This window comes from Anomaloglossus baeobatrachus, chromosome 9 (genome assembly GCF_048569485.1).
Source record: "Anomaloglossus baeobatrachus isolate aAnoBae1 chromosome 9, aAnoBae1.hap1, whole genome shotgun sequence".
Taxonomy (NCBI): Eukaryota; Metazoa; Chordata; class Amphibia; order Anura; family Aromobatidae; genus Anomaloglossus; species Anomaloglossus baeobatrachus.
In genome coordinates, this window is record NC_134361.1 from 165,763,728 (window position 1) to 165,782,588 (window position 18,861).

The 18,861-nt window shown below is 47.4% G+C and overlaps 10 non-coding genes across 10 annotated transcripts; all 10 read right to left on the bottom strand.

The window, feature by feature from the left end:
• Positions 1-492: 492 nt before the first annotated feature.
• LOC142253068 (U2 spliceosomal RNA) lies at positions 493-686 on the bottom strand. The gene has a single exon (XR_012726388.1). It is a non-coding gene; the product is annotated as a U2 spliceosomal RNA (small nuclear RNA).
• Positions 687-2,876: 2,190 nt separating this feature from the next.
• Positions 2,877-3,069, bottom strand: LOC142252990 (U2 spliceosomal RNA). The gene has a single exon (XR_012726336.1). It is a non-coding gene; the product is annotated as a U2 spliceosomal RNA (small nuclear RNA).
• A 2,190-nt stretch (positions 3,070-5,259) lies between these two features.
• On the bottom strand, positions 5,260-5,450 carry LOC142252380 (U2 spliceosomal RNA). Its single transcript, XR_012725759.1, has one exon. It is a non-coding gene; the product is annotated as a U2 spliceosomal RNA (small nuclear RNA).
• Positions 5,451-6,835: 1,385 nt separating this feature from the next.
• Positions 6,836-7,026, bottom strand: LOC142252381 (U2 spliceosomal RNA). Its single transcript, XR_012725760.1, has one exon. It is a non-coding gene; the product is annotated as a U2 spliceosomal RNA (small nuclear RNA).
• A 1,388-nt stretch (positions 7,027-8,414) lies between these two features.
• LOC142252993 (U2 spliceosomal RNA) lies at positions 8,415-8,607 on the bottom strand. Its single transcript, XR_012726338.1, has one exon. It is a non-coding gene; the product is annotated as a U2 spliceosomal RNA (small nuclear RNA).
• A 2,190-nt stretch (positions 8,608-10,797) lies between these two features.
• Positions 10,798-10,988, bottom strand: LOC142252382 (U2 spliceosomal RNA). Its single transcript, XR_012725761.1, has one exon. It is a non-coding gene; the product is annotated as a U2 spliceosomal RNA (small nuclear RNA).
• Positions 10,989-12,376: 1,388 nt separating this feature from the next.
• On the bottom strand, positions 12,377-12,567 carry LOC142252383 (U2 spliceosomal RNA). The gene has a single exon (XR_012725762.1). It is a non-coding gene; the product is annotated as a U2 spliceosomal RNA (small nuclear RNA).
• A 1,388-nt stretch (positions 12,568-13,955) lies between these two features.
• LOC142252384 (U2 spliceosomal RNA) lies at positions 13,956-14,146 on the bottom strand. Its single transcript, XR_012725763.1, has one exon. It is a non-coding gene; the product is annotated as a U2 spliceosomal RNA (small nuclear RNA).
• A 1,388-nt stretch (positions 14,147-15,534) lies between these two features.
• LOC142253321 (U2 spliceosomal RNA) lies at positions 15,535-15,719 on the bottom strand. The gene has a single exon (XR_012726621.1). It is a non-coding gene; the product is annotated as a U2 spliceosomal RNA (small nuclear RNA).
• Positions 15,720-17,312: 1,593 nt separating this feature from the next.
• LOC142252385 (U2 spliceosomal RNA) lies at positions 17,313-17,503 on the bottom strand. Its single transcript, XR_012725764.1, has one exon. It is a non-coding gene; the product is annotated as a U2 spliceosomal RNA (small nuclear RNA).
• Positions 17,504-18,861: the final 1,358 nt, after the last annotated feature.

The window sequence follows — 18,861 nt, forward strand, 5'->3', positions numbered from 1 at the left end:
GTCCAAGAGCAAGCAAACTATTCCTCCAGGAGAGGGCGCCAACAGACTACTAAAGAGATCATCATTACTCAAAGAAAACCCCAAAAACCAATGCATGATAGGAATAAACAGGTAACTTTCTTTGGAGTGGAAGCGGAGAGATCGCACCAGATGCCAATTCTAGATCTTATCACACCTGTGGTCACTGCAGCAGCAGGTGAATCCACTTTGTCCAAAAGGGATCTATTCCATTCAATTGCAAATGATCTAGATAAGACAGAGAACTGCAGCACGGGACATAGCCGAGTTGGTCAGGTTGAGTGGTGATGAGTTTGCTATTTGGATGAATAAAGAAAGTCAAAAGTGTGAAAGATAAAAAACAAAAGGAGGAAGTGTGAAAAGTGAATGGGCCAAATTGAGGTGCATATGAAGACGTATGCTTTCTTCCAATTCATTAAACCGGGCTAATATGAATCAGGTGAATTGAGTTCTGCTTTTGGAAACTGGGTTAAGAAGGGGTGCACCGTTCCTGGAGGTACTGCAATACCAGGTCAATGCGTGGAGTGGACAGAGCAAGCTCTTTTTCCATCTCCCTGTTCTAAAAATCCATTTAATATATGGTCCCCAGATAGGGGACGTATCAGATATTAAACTGATAAGAACAGATTTTTTGATTTAATGAAGCTTTCCAAAGCACCACAAAAAATGCATGACCGAAGTCACACCAAAAACAGTGCAAAGGCTAGGATTCGTGTGGACCCCACCGTGAGGAGAGGGTCCCCAAAAATCAGCCCTGTCCCTCCGAGCCAGAAGACCACAGCAAGAGTCAGGGATCTTCGGTGCTCCCCCAAGCCGAAGCCTGGTTGAGCCTTGTCGTTGCTCCCAGCGTCCACCCAGGCATTTTACCCAAGTGGAGTAGAGAGCTACTAGTTGTTGGTTTCGCAGCCGAAACTGCCCGGACCGTCAACCGGTGTTGGTTTCTCAGCCCAAGGCTAACCGGACCTCCAACCGGGTGTTGGTTTCTCAGCCGAAGCTGACCCAGACCTCCAACCGGGTGTTGGTTTCTCAGCCGAAGCTGACCCGGACCTCCAACCGGGTGTTAGTTTCTCAGCCCAAAGCTGACCAGACCTCCGACCGGGATTATAAAAATTTCCCTTCCTAGCCAGAAGGCCGGGATAGGGTAATATGCTCAAAAAGTATGAAAAGGCAAGGTACGGTGTGCTACAGAGCCCAAGGCTTGCCGGGGTCCCAAGCCAGCAAGCTCAGACTCACTCCAGGGTCGTCAGTCCTGGGGCACGTTGTACCATAGCCCCCCATCCTTACTCAGTCTAATAGCCTCGATCCTGGTAGGGCCATGTTTTCCACTAGATGAATATACTATCCACCCAGAGTACTAGCAAGCGCAACCTTCCAGTGTGCATTGTATCATTGTACTAAGGTGGCCTGGAGCTTAAACCACCTCTTCGAACAACACTACACTTGATCTTAGCCAAAAGGCCGAGAAGCGATAACCAGAATTGGTTTGGGCCTCGAGTGGCACCCTGGCCTATGCCGGACACATCTTAGGGAGAGAGAGCGAGAGGGAGACAAACCCACGCCTACAGAAGACATTTTGTCACCCAAGCCAACCCTTGAAAAGGCTGCTTTGCAGAGCAAAAACAAGAAGAATGGTGCGTTTTGCAGCCGCCGCCCCCCACTGCAATGAATCTGAATAACTCCTCCTTTAGGGCGCAAGCAACTCCCCTCCCCCTTGCAGTCTTTCCAATTCACGATACAAAAAGACGGACAGGACAGGTTGCCTGACTTTCCGTCACTGCCACCCTTTGCCATCCTTACCCGTAGAAAGCCCTTTCATCATCCCCAAACCCTAATCTTTTCCCTTTCCTTCCCAGCCCCCAAACCCTGCCCTCTGTACCCTTCTCACCACCCGCATCCCTTCTCCTGTCATCCCCCTACCACCCGGGAAAAAAAGAGCTTGCCCCCTCCTTACACTAGCCCACCCTCCCACCCAAAGAACAACTTCTGCTGCGCAGCTTGTTTTCTAGGCAGCAGCGCTATTGTGATGTCAGCGGGGGCATTGTGACAAGCCGCCAGTGTTCCGTCTCTTCATGTTGTGCACAGTTCAAACGGAAAATACATCAACAGGCAGACTACAGAAAAACTTACTATCAAAGGTTAGAGGGGGGCTTTCTCAGAGGGCTTTTTACAGTTTTTCTATTCCCAATTAGCCGTTTAAGTGTACTTATTGAAAGTAGTAATTCTTTCATAGGCCGCCCTTTCTTAGTATTTGACGTTCCTTATATTGCGGTATGAGGCTTTGCAGCAGGTTGCAAACATTCATCACCCATGACTGTCCCCAATTGAGCTCAGAAGCTCAATGTCTATCATGACCTCTCTTTTAGAATGTCCAAGAGCAAGCAAACTATTCCTCCAGGAGAGGGCGCCAACAGACTACTAAAGAGATCATCATTACTCAAAGAAAACCCCAAAAACCAATGCATGATAGGAATAAACAGGTAACTTTCTTTGGAGTGGAAGCGGAGAGATCGCACCAGATGCCAATTCTAGATCTTATCACACCTGTGGTCACTGCAGCAGCAGGTGAATCCACTTTGTCCAAAAGGGATCTATTCCATTCAATTGCAAATGATCTAGATAAGACAGAGAACTGCAGCACGGGACATAGCCGAGTTGGTCAGGTTGAGTGGTGATGAGTTTGCTATTTGGATGAATAAAGAAAGTCAAAAGTGTGAAAGATAAAAAACAAAAGGAGGAAGTGTGAAAAGTGAATGGGCCAAATTGAGGTGCATATGAAGACGTATGCTTTCTTCCAATTCATTAAACCGGGCTAATATGAATCAGGTGAATTGAGTTCTGCTTTTGGAAACTGGGTTAAGAAGGGGTGCACCGTTCCTGGAGGTACTGCAATACCAGGTCAATGCGTGGAGTGGACAGAGCAAGCTCTTTTTCCATCTCCCTGTTCTAAAAATCCATTTAATATATGGTCCCCAGATAGGGGACGTATCAGATATTAAACTGATAAGAACAGATTTTTGATTTAATGAAGCTTTCCAAAGCACCACAAAAAATGCATGACCGAAGTCACACCAAAAACAGTGCAAAGGCTAGGATTCGTGTGGACCCCACCGTGAGGAGAGGGTCCCCAAAAATCAACCCCGTCCCTCCGAGCCAGAAGGCCACAGCAAGGGTCAGGGATCTTCGGTGCTCCCCCAAGCCGAAGCCTGGTTGAGCCTTGTCGTTGCTCCCAGCGTCCACCCAGGCATCTTACCCAAGTGGAGTAGAGAGCTACTAGTTGTTGGTTTCGCAGCCGAAACTGCCCGGACCGTCAACCGGTGTTGGTTTCTCAGCCCAAGGCTAACCGGACCTCCAACCGGGTGTTGGTTTCTCAGCCGAAGCTGACCCAGACCTCCAACCGGGTGTTGGTTTCTCAGCCGAAGCTGACCCGGACCTCCAACCGGGTGTTAGTTTCTCAGCCCAAAGCTGACCAGACCTCCGACCGGGATTATAAAAATTTCCCTTCCTAGCCAGAAGGCCGGGATAGGGTAATATGCTCAAAAAGTATGAAAAGGCAAGGTACGGTGTGCTACAGAGCCCAAGGCTTGCCGGGGTCCCAAGCCAGCAAGCTCAGACTCACTCCAGGGTCGTCAGTCCTGGGGCACGTTGTACCATAGCCCCCCACCCTTACTCAGTCTAATAGCCTTGATCCTGGTAGGGCCATGTTTTCCTCTAGATGAATATACTATCCACCCAGAGTACTAGCAAGCGCAACCTTCCAGTGTGCATTGTATCATTGTACTAAGGTGGCCTGGAGCTTAAACCACCTCTTCGAACAACACTACACATGATCTTAGCCAAAAGGCCGAGAAGCGATAACCAGAATTGGTTTGGGCCTCGAGTGGCACCCTGGCCTATGCCGGACACATCTTAGGGAGAGAGAGCGAGAGGGAGACAAACCCACGCCTACAGAAGACATTTTGTCACCCAAGCCAACCCTTGAAAAGGCTGCTTTGCAGAGCAAAAACAAGAAGAATGGTGCGTTTTGCAGCCGCCGCCCCCCACTGCAATGAATCTGAATAACTCCTCCTTTAGGGCGCAAGCAACTCCCCTCCCCCTTGCAGTCTTTCCAATTCACGATACAAAAAGACGGACAGGACAGGTTGCCTGACTTTCCGTCACTGCCACCCTTTGCCATCCTTACCCGTAGAAAGCCCTTTCATCATCCCCAAACCCTAATCTTTTCCCTTTCCTTCCCAGCCCCCAAACCCTGCCCTCTGTACCCTTCTCACCACCCGCATCCCTTCTCCTGTCATCCCCCTACCACCCGGGAAAAAAAGAGCTTGCCCCCTCCTTACACTAGCCCACCCTCCCACCCAAAGAACAACTTCTGCTGCGCAGCTTGTTTTCTAGGCAGCAGCGCTATTGTGATGTCAGCGGGGGCATTGTGACAAGCCGCCAGTGTTCCGTCTCTTCATGTTGTGCACAGTTCAAACGGAAAATACATCAACAGGCAGACTACAGAAAAACTTACTATCAAAGGTTAGAGGGGGGCTTTCTCAGAGGGCTTTTTACAGTTTTTCTATTCCCAATTAGCCGTTTAAGTGTACTTATTGAAAGTAGTAATTCTTTCATAGGCCGCCCTTTCTTAGTATTTGACGTTCCTTATATTGCGGTATGAGGCTTTGCAGCAGGTTGCAAACATTCATCACCCATGACTGTCCCCAATTGAGCTCAGAAGCTCAATGTCTATCATGACCTCTCTTTTAGAATGTCCAAGAGCAAGCAAACTATTCCTCCAGGAGAGGGCGCCAACAGACTACTAAAGAGATCATCATTACTCAAAGAAAACCCCAAAAACCAATGCATGATAGGAATAAACAGGTAACTTTCTTTGGAGTGGAAGCGGAGAGATCGCACCAGATGCCAATTCTAGATCTTATCACACCTGTGGTCACTGCAGCAGCAGGTGAATCCACTTTGTCCAAAAGGGATCTATTCCATTCAATTGCAAATGATCTAGATAAGACAGAGAACTGCAGCACGGGACATAGCCGAGTTGGTCAGGTTGAGTGGTGATGAGTTTGCTATTTGGATGAATAAAGAAAGTCAAAAGTGTGAAAGATAAAAAACAAAAGGAGGAAGTGTGAAAAGTGAATGGGCCAAATTGAGGTGCATATGAAGACGTATGCTTTCTTCCAATTCATTAAACCGGGCTAATATGAATCAGGTGAATTGAGTTCTGCTTTTGGAAACTGGGTTAAGAAGGGGTGCACCGTTCCTGGAGGTACTGCAATACCAGGTCAATGCGTGGAGTGGACAGAGCAAGCTCTTTTTCCATCTCCCTGTTCTAAAAATCCATTTAATATATGGTCCCCAGATAGGGGACGTATCAGATATTAAACTGATAAGAACAGATACTACACTTGATCTTAGCCAAAAGGCCGAGAAGCGATAACCAGAATTGGTTTGGGCCTCGAGTGGCACCCTGGCCTATGCCGGACACATCTTAGGGAGAGAGAGCGAGAGGGAGACAAACCCACGCCTACAGAAGACATTTTGTCACCCAAGCCAACCCTTGAAAAGGCTGCTTTGCAGAGCAAAAACAAGAATGGTGCGTTTTGCAGCCGCCGCCCCCCACTGCAATGAATCTGAATAACTCCTCCTTTAGGGCGCAAGCAACTCCCCTCCCCCTTGCAGTCTTTCCAATTCACGATACAAAAAGACGGACAGGACAGGTTGCCTGACTTTCCGTCACTGCCACCCTTTGCCATCCTTACCCGTAGAAAGCCCTTTCATCATCCCCAAACCCTAATCTTTTCCCTTTCCTTCCCAGCCCCCAAACCCTGCCCTCTGTACCCTTCTCACCACCCGCATCCCTTCTCCTGTCATCCCCCTACCACCCGGGAAAAAAAGAGCTTGCCCCCTCCTTACACTAGCCCACCCTCCCACCCAAAGAACAACTTCTGCTGCGCAGCTTGTTTTCTAGGCAGCAGCGCTATTGTGATGTCAGCGGGGGCATTGTGACAAGCCGCCAGTGTTCCGTCTCTTCATGTTGTGCACAGTTCAAACGGAAAATACATCAACAGGCAGACTACAGAAAAACTTACTATCAAAGGTTAGAGGGGGGCTTTCTCAGAGGGCTTTTTACAGTTTTTCTATTCCCAATTAGCCGTTTAAGTGTACTTATTGAAAGTAGTAATTCTTTCATAGGCCGCCCTTTCTTAGTATTTGACGTTCCTTATATTGCGGTATGAGGCTTTGCAGCAGGTTGCAAACATTCATCACCCATGACTGTCCCCAATTGAGCTCAGAAGCTCAATGTCTATCATGACCTCTCTTTTAGAATGTCCAAGAGCAAGCAAACTATTCCTCCAGGAGAGGGCGCCAACAGACTACTAAAGAGATCATCATTACTCAAAGAAAACCCCAAAAACCAATGCATGATAGGAATAAACAGGTAACTTTCTTTGGAGTGGAAGCGGAGAGATCGCACCAGATGCCAATTCTAGATCTTATCACACCTGTGGTCACTGCAGCAGCAGGTGAATCCACTTTGTCCAAAAGGGATCTATTCCATTCAATTGCAAATGATCTAGATAAGACAGAGAACTGCAGCACGGGACATAGCCGAGTTGGTCAGGTTGAGTGGTGATGAGTTTGCTATTTGGATGAATAAAGAAAGTCAAAAGTGTGAAAGATAAAAAACAAAAGGAGGAAGTGTGAAAAGTGAATGGGCCAAATTGAGGTGCATATGAAGACGTATGCTTTCTTCCAATTCATTAAACCGGGCTAATATGAATCAGGTGAATTGAGTTCTGCTTTTGGAAACTGGGTTAAGAAGGGGTGCACCGTTCCTGGAGGTACTGCAATACCAGGTCAATGCGTGGAGTGGACAGAGCAAGCTCTTTTTCCATCTCCCTGTTCTAAAAATCCATTTAATATATGGTCCCCAGATAGGGGACGTATCAGATATTAAACTGATAAGAACAGATACTACACTTGATCTTAGCCAAAAGGCCGAGAAGCGATAACCAGAATTGGTTTGGGCCTCGAGTGGCACCCTGGCCTATGCCGGACACATCTTAGGGAGAGAGAGCGAGAGGGAGACAAACCCACGCCTACAGAAGACATTTTGTCACCCAAGCCAACCCTTGAAAAGGCTGCTTTGCAGAGCAAAAACAAGAAGAATGGTGCGTTTTGCAGCCGCCGCCCCCCACTGCAATGAATCTGAATAACTCCTCCTTTAGGGCGCAAGCAACTCCCCTCCCCCTTGCAGTCTTTCCAATTCACGATACAAAAAGACGGACAGGACAGGTTGCCTGACTTTCCGTCACTGCCACCCTTTGCCATCCTTACCCGTAGAAAGCCCTTTCATCATCCCCAAACCCTAATCTTTTCCCTTTCCTTCCCAGCCCCCAAACCCTGCCCTCTGTACCCTTCTCACCACCCGCATCCCTTCTCCTGTCATCCCCCTACCACCCGGGAAAAAAAGAGCTTGCCCCCTCCTTACACTAGCCCACCCTCCCACCCAAAGAACAACTTCTGCTGCGCAGCTTGTTTTCTAGGCAGCAGCGCTATTGTGATGTCAGCGGGGGCATTGTGACAAGCCGCCAGTGTTCCGTCTCTTCATGTTGTGCACAGTTCAAACGGAAAATACATCAACAGGCAGACTACAGAAAAACTTACTATCAAAGGTTAGAGGGGGGCTTTCTCAGAGGGCTTTTTACAGTTTTTCTATTCCCAATTAGCCGTTTAAGTGTACTTATTGAAAGTAGTAATTCTTTCATAGGCCGCCCTTTCTTAGTATTTGACGTTCCTTATATTGCGGTATGAGGCTTTGCAGCAGGTTGCAAACATTCATCACCCATGACTGTCCCCAATTGAGCTCAGAAGCTCAATGTCTATCATGACCTCTCTTTTAGAATGTCCAAGAGCAAGCAAACTATTCCTCCAGGAGAGGGCGCCAACAGACTACTAAAGAGATCATCATTACTCAAAGAAAACCCCAAAAACCAATGCATGATAGGAATAAACAGGTAACTTTCTTTGGAGTGGAAGCGGAGAGATCGCACCAGATGCCAATTCTAGATCTTATCACACCTGTGGTCACTGCAGCAGCAGGTGAATCCACTTTGTCCAAAAGGGATCTATTCCATTCAATTGCAAATGATCTAGATAAGACAGAGAACTGCAGCACGGGACATAGCCGAGTTGGTCAGGTTGAGTGGTGATGAGTTTGCTATTTGGATGAATAAAGAAAGTCAAAAGTGTGAAAGATAAAAAACAAAAGGAGGAAGTGTGAAAAGTGAATGGGCCAAATTGAGGTGCATATGAAGACGTATGCTTTCTTCCAATTCATTAAACCGGGCTAATATGAATCAGGTGAATTGAGTTCTGCTTTTGGAAACTGGGTTAAGAAGGGGTGCACCGTTCCTGGAGGTACTGCAATACCAGGTCAATGCGTGGAGTGGACAGAGCAAGCTCTTTTTCCATCTCCCTGTTCTAAAAATCCATTTAATATATGGTCCCCAGATAGGGGACGTATCAGATATTAAACTGATAAGAACAGATTTTTGATTTAATGAAGCTTTCCAAAGCACCACAAAAAATGCATGACCGAAGTCACACCAAAAACAGTGCAAAGGCTAGGATTCGTGTGGACCCCACCGTGAGGAGAGGGTCCCCAAAAATCAACCCCGTCCCTCCGAGCCAGAAGGCCACAGCAAGGGTCAGGGATCTTCGGTGCTCCCCCAAGCCGAAGCCTGGTTGAGCCTTGTCGTTGCTCCCAGCGTCCACCCAGGCATCTTACCCAAGTAGAGTAGAGAGCTACTAGTTGTTGGTTTCGCAGCCGAAACTGCCCGGACCGTCAACCGGTGTTGGTTTCTCAGCCCAAGGCTAACCGGACCTCCAACCGGGTGTTGGTTTCTCAGCCGAAGCTGACCCAGACCTCCAACCGGGTGTTGGTTTCTCAGCCGAAGCTGACCCAGACCTCCAACCGGGTGTTAGTTTCTCAGCCCAAAGCTGACTAGACCTCCGACCGGGATTATAAAAATTTCCCTTCCTAGCCAGAAGGCCGGGATAGGATAATATGCTCAAAAAGTATGAAAAGGCAAGGTACGGTGTGCTACAGAGCCCAAGGCTTGCCGGGGTCCCAAGCCAGCAAGCTCAGACTCACTCCAGGGTCGTCAGTCCTGGGGCACGTTGTACCATAGCCCCCCACCCTTACTCAGTCTAATAGCCTCGATCCTGGTAGGGCCATGTTTTCCTCTAGATGAATATACTATCCACCCAGAGTACTAGCAAGCGCAACCTTCCAGTGTGCATTGTATCATTGTACTAAGGTGGCCTGGAGCTTAAACCACCTCTTCGAACAACACTACACTTGATCTTAGCCAAAAGGCCGAGAAGCGATAACCAGAATTGGTTTGGGCCTCGAGTGGCACCCTGGCCTATGCCGGACACATCTTAGGGAGAGAGAGCGAGAGGGAGACAAACCCACGCCTACAGAAGACATTTTGTCACCCAAGCCAACCCTTGAAAAGGCTGCTTTGCAGAGCAAAAACAAGAAGAATGGTGCGTTTTGCAGCCGCCGCCCCCCACTGCAATGAATCTGAATAACTCCTCCTTTAGGGCGCAAGCAACTCCCCTCCCCCTTGCAGTCTTTCCAATTCACGATACAAAAAGACGGACAGGACAGGTTGCCTGACTTTCCGTCACTGCCACCCTTTGCCATCCTTACCCGTAGAAAGCCCTTTCATCATCCCCAAACCCTAATCTTTTCCCTTTCCTTCCCAGCCCCCAAACCCTGCCCTCTGTACCCTTCTCACCACCCGCATCCCTTCTCCTGTCATCCCCCTACCACCCGGGAAAAAAAGAGCTTGCCCCCTCCTTACACTAGCCCACCCTCCCACCCAAAGAACAACTTCTGCTGCGCAGCTTGTTTTCTAGGCAGCAGCGCTATTGTGATGTCAGCGGGGGCATTGTGACAAGCCGCCAGTGTTCCGTCTCTTCATGTTGTGCACAGTTCAAACGGAAAATACATCAACAGGCAGACTACAGAAAAACTTACTATCAAAGGTTAGAGGGGGGCTTTCTCAGAGGGCTTTTTACAGTTTTTCTATTCCCAATTAGCCGTTTAAGTGTACTTATTGAAAGTAGTAATTCTTTCATAGGCCGCCCTTTCTTAGTATTTGACGTTCCTTATATTGCGGTATGAGGCTTTGCAGCAGGTTGCAAACATTCATCACCCATGACTGTCCCCAATTGAGCTCAGAAGCTCAATGTCTATCATGACCTCTCTTTTAGAATGTCCAAGAGCAAGCAAACTATTCCTCCAGGAGAGGGCGCCAATAGACTACTAAAGAGATCATCATTACTCAAAGAAAACCCCAAAAACCAATGCATGATAGGAATAAACAGGTAACTTTCTTTGGAGTGGAAGCGGAGAGATCGCACCAGATGCCAATTCTAGATCTTATCACACCTGTGGTCACTGCAGCAGCAGGTGAATCCACTTTGTCCAAAAGGGATCTATTCCATTCAATTGCAAATGATCTAGATAAGACAGAGAACTGCAGCACGGGACATAGCCGAGTTGGTCAGGTTGAGTGGTGATGAGTTTGCTATTTGGATGAATAAAGAAAGTCAAAAGTGTGAAAGATAAAAAACAAAAGGAGGAAGTGTGAAAAGTGAATGGGCCAAATTGAGGTGCATATGAAGACGTATGCTTTCTTCCAATTCATTAAACCGGGCTAATATGAATCAGGTGAATTGAGTTCTGCTTTTGGAAACTGGGTTAAGAAGGGGTGCACCGTTCCTGGAGGTACTGCAATACCAGGTCAATGCGTGGAGTGGACAGAGCAAGCTCTTTTTCCATCTCCCTGTTCTAAAAATCCATTTAATATATGGTCCCCAGATAGGGGACGTATCAGATATTAAACTGATAAGAACAGATACTACACTTGATCTTAGCCAAAAGGCCGAGAAGCGATAACCAGAATTGGTTTGGGCCTCGAGTGGCACCCTGGCCTATGCCGGACACATCTTAGGGAGAGAGAGCGAGAGGGAGACAAACCCACGCCTACAGAAGACATTTTGTCACCCAAGCCAACCCTTGAAAAGGCTGCTTTGCAGAGCAAAAACAAGAAGAATGGTGCGTTTTGCAGCCGCCGCCCCCCACTGCAATGAATCTGAATAACTCCTCCTTTAGGGCGCAAGCAACTCCCCTCCCCCTTGCAGTCTTTCCAATTCACGATACAAAAAGACGGACAGGACAGGTTGCCTGACTTTCCGTCACTGCCACCCTTTGCCATCCTTACCCGTAGAAAGCCCTTTCATCATCCCCAAACCCTAATCTTTTCCCTTTCCTTCCCAGCCCCCAAACCCTGCCCTCTGTACCCTTCTCACCACCCGCATCCCTTCTCCTGTCATCCCCCTACCACCCGGGAAAAAAAGAGCTTGCCCCCTCCTTACACTAGCCCACCCTCCCACCCAAAGAACAACTTCTGCTGCGCAGCTTGTTTTCTAGGCAGCAGCGCTATTGTGATGTCAGCGGGGGCATTGTGACAAGCCGCCAGTGTTCCGTCTCTTCATGTTGTGCACAGTTCAAACGGAAAATACATCAACAGGCAGACTACAGAAAAACTTACTATCAAAGGTTAGAGGGGGGCTTTCTCAGAGGGCTTTTTACAGTTTTTCTATTCCCAATTAGCCGTTTAAGTGTACTTATTGAAAGTAGTAATTCTTTCATAGGCCGCCCTTTCTTAGTATTTGACGTTCCTTATATTGCGGTATGAGGCTTTGCAGCAGGTTGCAAACATTCATCACCCATGACTGTCCCCAATTGAGCTCAGAAGCTCAATGTCTATCATGACCTCTCTTTTAGAATGTCCAAGAGCAAGCAAACTATTCCTCCAGGAGAGGGCGCCAACAGACTACTAAAGAGATCATCATTACTCAAAGAAAACCCCAAAAACCAATGCATGATAGGAATAAACAGGTAACTTTCTTTGGAGTGGAAGCGGAGAGATCGCACCAGATGCCAATTCTAGATCTTATCACACCTGTGGTCACTGCAGCAGCAGGTGAATCCACTTTGTCCAAAAGGGATCTATTCCATTCAATTGCAAATGATCTAGATAAGACAGAGAACTGCAGCACGGGACATAGCCGAGTTGGTCAGGTTGAGTGGTGATGAGTTTGCTATTTGGATGAATAAAGAAAGTCAAAAGTGTGAAAGATAAAAAACAAAAGGAGGAAGTGTGAAAAGTGAATGGGCCAAATTGAGGTGCATATGAAGACGTATGCTTTCTTCCAATTCATTAAACCGGGCTAATATGAATCAGGTGAATTGAGTTCTGCTTTTGGAAACTGGGTTAAGAAGGGGTGCACCGTTCCTGGAGGTACTGCAATACCAGGTCAATGCGTGGAGTGGACAGAGCAAGCTCTTTTTCCATCTCCCTGTTCTAAAAATCCATTTAATATATGGTCCCCAGATAGGGGACGTATCAGATATTAAACTGATAAGAACAGATACTACACTTGATCTTAGCCAAAAGGCCGAGAAGCGATAACCAGAATTGGTTTGGGCCTCGAGTGGCACCCTGGCCTATGCCGGACACATCTTAGGGAGAGAGAGCGAGAGGGAGACAAACCCACGCCTACAGAAGACATTTTGTCACCCAAGCCAACCCTTGAAAAGGCTGCTTTGCAGAGCAAAAACAAGAAGAATGGTGCGTTTTGCAGCCGCCGCCCCCCACTGCAATGAATCTGAATAACTCCTCCTTTAGGGCGCAAGCAACTCCCCTCCCCCTTGCAGTCTTTCCAATTCACGATACAAAAAGACGGACAGGACAGGTTGCCTGACTTTCCGTCACTGCCACCCTTTGCCATCCTTACCCGTAGAAAGCCCTTTCATCATCCCCAAACCCTAATCTTTTCCCTTTCCTTCCCAGCCCCCAAACCCTGCCCTCTGTACCCTTCTCACCACCCGCATCCCTTCTCCTGTCATCCCCCTACCACCCGGGAAAAAAAGAGCTTGCCCCCTCCTTACACTAGCCCACCCTCCCACCCAAAGAACAACTTCTGCTGCGCAGCTTGTTTTCTAGGCAGCAGCGCTATTGTGATGTCAGCGGGGGCATTGTGACAAGCCGCCAGTGTTCCGTCTCTTCATGTTGTGCACAGTTCAAACGGAAAATACATCAACAGGCAGACTACAGAAAAACTTACTATCAAAGGTTAGAGGGGGGCTTTCTCAGAGGGCTTTTTACAGTTTTTCTATTCCCAATTAGCCGTTTAAGTGTACTTATTGAAAGTAGTAATTCTTTCATAGGCCGCCCTTTCTTAGTATTTGACGTTCCTTATATTGCGGTATGAGGCTTTGCAGCAGGTTGCAAACATTCATCACCCATGACTGTCCCCAATTGAGCTCAGAAGCTCAATGTCTATCATGACCTCTCTTTTAGAATGTCCAAGAGCAAGCAAACTATTCCTCCAGGAGAGGGCGCCAACAGACTACTAAAGAGATCATCATTACTCAAAGAAAACCCCAAAAACCAATGCATGATAGGAATAAACAGGTAACTTTCTTTGGAGTGGAAGCGGAGAGATCGCACCAGATGCCAATTCTAGATCTTATCACACCTGTGGTCACTGCAGCAGCAGGTGAATCCACTTTGTCCAAAAGGGATCTATTCCATTCAATTGCAAATGATCTAGATAAGACAGAGAACTGCAGCACGGGACATAGCCGAGTTGGTCAGGTTGAGTGGTGATGAGTTTGCTATTTGGATGAATAAAGAAAGTCAAAAGTGTGAAAGATAAAAAACAAAAGGAGGAAGTGTGAAAAGTGAATGGGCCAAATTGAGGTGCATATGAAGACGTATGCTTTCTTCCAATTCATTAAACCGGGCTAATATGAATCAGGTGAATTGAGTTCTGCTTTTGGAAACTGGGTTAAGAAGGGGTGCACCGTTCCTGGAGGTACTGCAATACCAGGTCAATGCGTGGAGTGGACAGAGCAAGCTCTTTTTCCATCTCCCTGTTCTAAAAATCCATTTAATATATGGTCCCCAGATAGGGGACGTATCAGATATTAAACTGATAAGAACAGATACTACACTTGATCTTAGCCAAAAGGCCGAGAAGCGATAACCAGAATTGGTTTGGGCCTCGAGTGGCACCCTGGCCTATGCCGGACACATCTTAGGGAGAGAGAGCGAGAGGGAGACAAACCCACGCCTACAGAAGACATTTTGTCACCCAAGCCAACCCTTGAAAAGGCTGCTTTGCAGAGCAAAAACAAGAAGAATGGTGCGTTTTGCAGCCGCCGCCCCCCACTGCAATGAATCTGAATAACTCCTCCTTTAGGGCGCAAGCAACTCCCCTCCCCCTTGCAGTCTTTCCAATTCACGATACAAAAAGACGGACAGGACAGGTTGCCTGACTTTCCGTCACTGCCACCCTTTGCCATCCTTACCCGTAGAAAGCCCTTTCATCATCCCCAAACCCTAATCTTTTCCCTTTCCTTCCCAGCCCCCAAACCCTGCCCTCTGTACCCTTCTCACCACCCGCATCCCTTCTCCTGTCATCCCCCTACCACCCGGGAAAAAAAGAGCTTGCCCCCTCCTTACACTAGCCCACCCTCCCACCCAAAGAACAACTTCTGCTGCGCAGCTTGTTTTCTAGGCAGCAGCGCTATTGTGATGTCAGCGGGGGCATTGTGACAAGCCGCCAGTGTTCCGTCTCTTCATGTTGTGCACAGTTCAAACGGAAAATACATCAACAGGCAGACTACAGAAAAACTTACTATCAAAGGTTAGAGGGGGGCTTTCTCAGAGGGCTTTTTACAGTTTTTCTATTCCCAATTAGCCGTTTAAGTGTACTTATTGAAAGTAGTAATTCTTTCATAGGCCGCCCTTTCTTAGTATTTGACGTTCCTTATATTGCGGTATGAGGCTTTGCAGCAGGTTGCAAACATTCATCACCCATGACTGTCCCCAATTGAGCTCAGAAGCTCAATGTCTATCATGACCTCTCTTTTAGAATGTCCAAGAGCAAGCAAACTATTCCTCCAGGAGAGGGCGCCAACAGACTACTAAAGAGATCATCATTACTCAAAGAAAACCCCAAAAACCAATGCATGATAGGAATAAACAGGTAACTTTCTTTGGAGTGGAAGCGGAGAGATCGCACCAGATGCCAATTCTAGATCTTATCACACCTGTGGTCACTGCAGCAGCAGGTGAATCCACTTTGTCCAAAAGGGATCTATTCCATTCAATTGCAAATGATCTAGATAAGACAGAGAACTGCAGCACGGGACATAGCCGAGTTGGTCAGGTTGAGTGGTGATGAGTTTGCTATTTGGATGAATAAAGAAAGTCAAAAGTGTGAAAGATAAAAAACAAAAGGAGGAAGTGTGAAAAGTGAATGGGCCAAATTGAGGTGCATATGAAGACGTATGCTTTCTTCCAATTCATTAAACCGGGCTAATATGAATCAGGTGAATTGAGTTCTGCTTTTGGAAACTGGGTTAAGAAGGGGTGCACCGTTCCTGGAGGTACTGCAATACCAGGTCAATGCGTGGAGTGGACAGAGCAAGCTCTTTTTCCATCTCCCTGTTCTAAAAATCCATTTAATATATGGTCCCCAGATAGGGGACGTATCAGATATTAAACTGATAAGAACAGATGAGATTTCATCCGCAAATTTCAGAAAACGGTCATCGGCCACCACACAAAAGCGCAGTGCCGCAGGTGATCGCCTCCCGAGCCCAGGAACCACCAGCCATAAGGAGACGTAAGCACCAAAAGGCGCAACAATCCCCGAGGCCGGCGGTTGTGCAAGCCCGGGCCCCTCCCAGCCAAGACCAAGGCAAACCCAATGAAGGGACTACACTTGATCTTAGCCAAAAGGCCGAGAAGCGATAACCAGAATTGGTTTGGGCCTCGAGTGGCACCCTGGCCTATGCCGGACACATCTTAGGGAGAGAGAGCGAGAGGGAGACAAACCCACGCCTACAGAAGACATTTTGTCACCCAAGCCAACCCTTGAAAAGGCTGCTTTGCAGAGCAAAAACAAGAAGAATGGTGCGTTTTGCAGCCGCCGCCCCCCACTGCAATGAATCTGAATAACTCCTCCTTTAGGGCGCAAGCAACTCCCCTCCCCCTTGCAGTCTTTCCAATTCACGATACAAAAAGACGGACAGGACAGGTTGCCTGACTTTCCGTCACTGCCACCCTTTGCCATCCTTACCCGTAGAAAGCCCTTTCATCATCCCCAAACCCTAATCTTTTCCCTTTCCTTCCCAGCCCCCAAACCCTGCCCTCTGTACCCTTCTCACCACCCGCATCCCTTCTCCTGTCATCCCCCTACCACCCGGGAAAAAAAGAGCTTGCCCCCTCCTTACACTAGCCCACCCTCCCACCCAAAGAACAACTTCTGCTGCGCAGCTTGTTTTCTAGGCAGCAGCGCTATTGTGATGTCAGCGGGGGCATTGTGACAAGCCGCCAGTGTTCCGTCTCTTCATGTTGTGCACAGTTCAAACGGAAAATACATCAACAGGCAGACTACAGAAAAACTTACTATCAAAGGTTAGAGGGGGGCTTTCTCAGAGGGCTTTTTACAGTTTTTCTATTCCCAATTAGCCGTTTAAGTGTACTTATTGAAAGTAGTAATTCTTTCATAGGCCGCCCTTTCTTAGTATTTGACGTTCCTTATATTGCGGTATGAGGCTTTGCAGCAGGTTGCAAACATTCATCACCCATGACTGTCCCCAATTGAGCTCAGAAGCTCAATGTCTATCATGACCTCTCTTTTAGAATGTCCAAGAGCAAGCAAACTATTCCTCCAGGAGAGGGCGCCAACAGACTACTAAAGAGATCATCATTACTCAAAGAAAACCCCAAAAACCAATGCATGATAGGAATAAACAGGTAACTTTCTTTGGAGTGGAAGCGGAGAGATCGCACCAGATGCCAATTCTAGATCTTATCACACCTGTGGTCACTGCAGCAGCAGGTGAATCCACTTTGTCCAAAAGGGATCTATTCCATTCAATTGCAAATGATCTAGATAAGACAGAGAACTGCAGCACGGGACATAGCCGAGTTGGTCAGGTTGAGTGGTGATGAGTTTGCTATTTGGATGAATAAAGAAAGTCAAAAGTGTGAAAGATAAAAAACAAAAGGAGGAAGTGTGAAAAGTGAATGGGCCAAATTGAGGTGCATATGAAGACGTATGCTTTCTTCCAATTCATTAAACCGGGCTAATATGAATCAGGTGAATTGAGTTCTGCTTTTGGAAACTGGGTTAAGAAGGGGTGCACCGTTCCTGGAGGTACTGCAATACCAGGTCAATGCGTGGAGTGGACAGAGCAAGCTCTTTTTCCATCTCCCTGTTCTAAAAATCCATTTAATATATGGTCCCCAGATAGGGGACGTATCAGATATTAAACTGATAAGAACAGATACTACACTTGATCTTAGCCAAAAGGCCGAGAAGCGATAACCAGAATTGGTTTGGGCCTCGAGTGGCACCCTGGCCTATGCCGGACACATCTTAGGGAGAGAGAGCGAGAGGGAGACAAACCCACGCCTACAGAAGACATTTTGTCACCCAAGCCAACCCTTGAAAAGGCTGCTTTGCAGAGCAAAAACAAGAAGAATGGTGCGTTTTGCAGCCGCCGCCCCCCACTGCAATGAATCTGAATAACTCCTCCTTTAGGGCGCAAGCAACTCCCCTCCCCCTTGCAGTCTTTCCAATTCACGATACAAAAAGACGGACAGGACAGGTTGCCTGACTTTCCGTCACTGCCACCCTTTGCCATCCTTACCCGTAGAAAGCCCTTTCATCATCCCCAAACCCTAATCTTTTCCCTTTCCTTCCCAGCCCCCAAACCCTGCCCTCTGTACCCTTCTCACCACCCGCATCCCTTCTCCTGTCATCCCCCTACCACCCGGGAAAAAAAGAGCTTGCCCCCTCCTTACACTAGCCCACCCTCCCACCCAAAGAACAACTTCTGCTGCGCAGCTTGTTTTCTAGGCAGCAGCGCTATTGTGATGTCAGCGGGGGCATTGTGACAAGCCGCCAGTGTTCCGTCTCTTCATGTTGTGCACAGTTCAAACGGAAAATACATCAACAGGCAGACTACAGAAAAACTTACTATCAAAGGTTAGAGGGGGGCTTTCTCAGAGGGCTTTTTACAGTTTTTCTATTCCCAATTAGCCGTTTAAGTGTACTTATTGAAAGTAGTAATTCTTTCATAGGCCGCCCTTTCTTAGTATTTGACGTTCCTTATATTGCGGTATGAGGCTTTGCAGCAGGTTGCAAACATTCATCACCCATGACTGTCCCCAATTGAGCTCAGAAGCTCAATGTCTATCATGACCTCTCTTTTAGAATGTCCAAGAGCAAGCAAACTATTCCTCCAGGAGAGGGCGCCAACAGACTACTAAAGAGATCATCATTACTCAAAGAAAACCCCAAAAACCAATGCATGATAGGAATAAACAGGTAACTTTCTTTGGAGTGGAAGCGGAGAGATCGCACCAGATGCCAATTCTAGATCTTATCACACCTGTGGTCACTGCAGCAGCAGGTGAATCCACTTTGTCCAAAAGGGATCTATTCCATTCAATTGCAAATGATCTAGATAAGACAGAGAACTGCAGCACGGGACATAGCCGAGTTGGTCAGGTTGAGTGGTGATGAGTTTGCTATTTGGATGAATAAAGAAAGTCAAAAGTGTGAAAGATAAAAAACAAAAGGAGGAAGTGTGAAAAGTGAATGGGCCAAATTGAGGTGCATATGAAGACGTATGCTTTCTTCCAATTCATTAAACCGGGCTAATATGAATCAGGTGAA